This window comes from Siniperca chuatsi, linkage group LG11 (genome assembly GCF_020085105.1).
Source record: "Siniperca chuatsi isolate FFG_IHB_CAS linkage group LG11, ASM2008510v1, whole genome shotgun sequence".
NCBI classification, from domain to species: domain Eukaryota; kingdom Metazoa; phylum Chordata; class Actinopteri; order Centrarchiformes; family Sinipercidae; genus Siniperca; species Siniperca chuatsi.
The window spans coordinates 2,730,478-2,731,018 of NC_058052.1; positions in this window are offsets into that span (position 1 = coordinate 2,730,478).

The window sequence follows — 541 nt, forward strand, 5'->3', positions numbered from 1 at the left end:
AGTCAAGGGCTCCTTCATGAAGACAGAATAACGTTTATGGTTGAACTCTGCAGGTTGTAAACATAAATACACACCTGCCTCTTACGGTCGACATCATCCGCCTCAAAACTCTGCCCAGTCACAGGTGTCAGTGTCAGTGTCTGATTTAAAAATCTTCAGATTGTGTCCTCCAGAATGTGCCTTTTTTAAATAGTCAGTCTGGCGTATTCGAGGAGTCCACATTAATTTTTTTTTAGGCCTGATAGAAAATTCCTTTAAAAAGTATGTTCATTGACGTAAGTTTCATTGTAAAAAAAAAAAAAGTACTGTGTATATAGCCTATTTTTCATCCATACATAGGCTCATGTGCTTTTGCCTGTGTCCCTATATATTATTACTCATTAATTATGATGAAACCTTATGTTTCTGCATTCTATTACACGGCACATCTCATTCAGACAATCATGTACAAATTATTTCAGATTCTAAAAATGTATACAAAAAAGTAGTTGGAAAAATGAAGCAAAAGCATCAATACAACAGGGCGTTTTAATTTTTAATA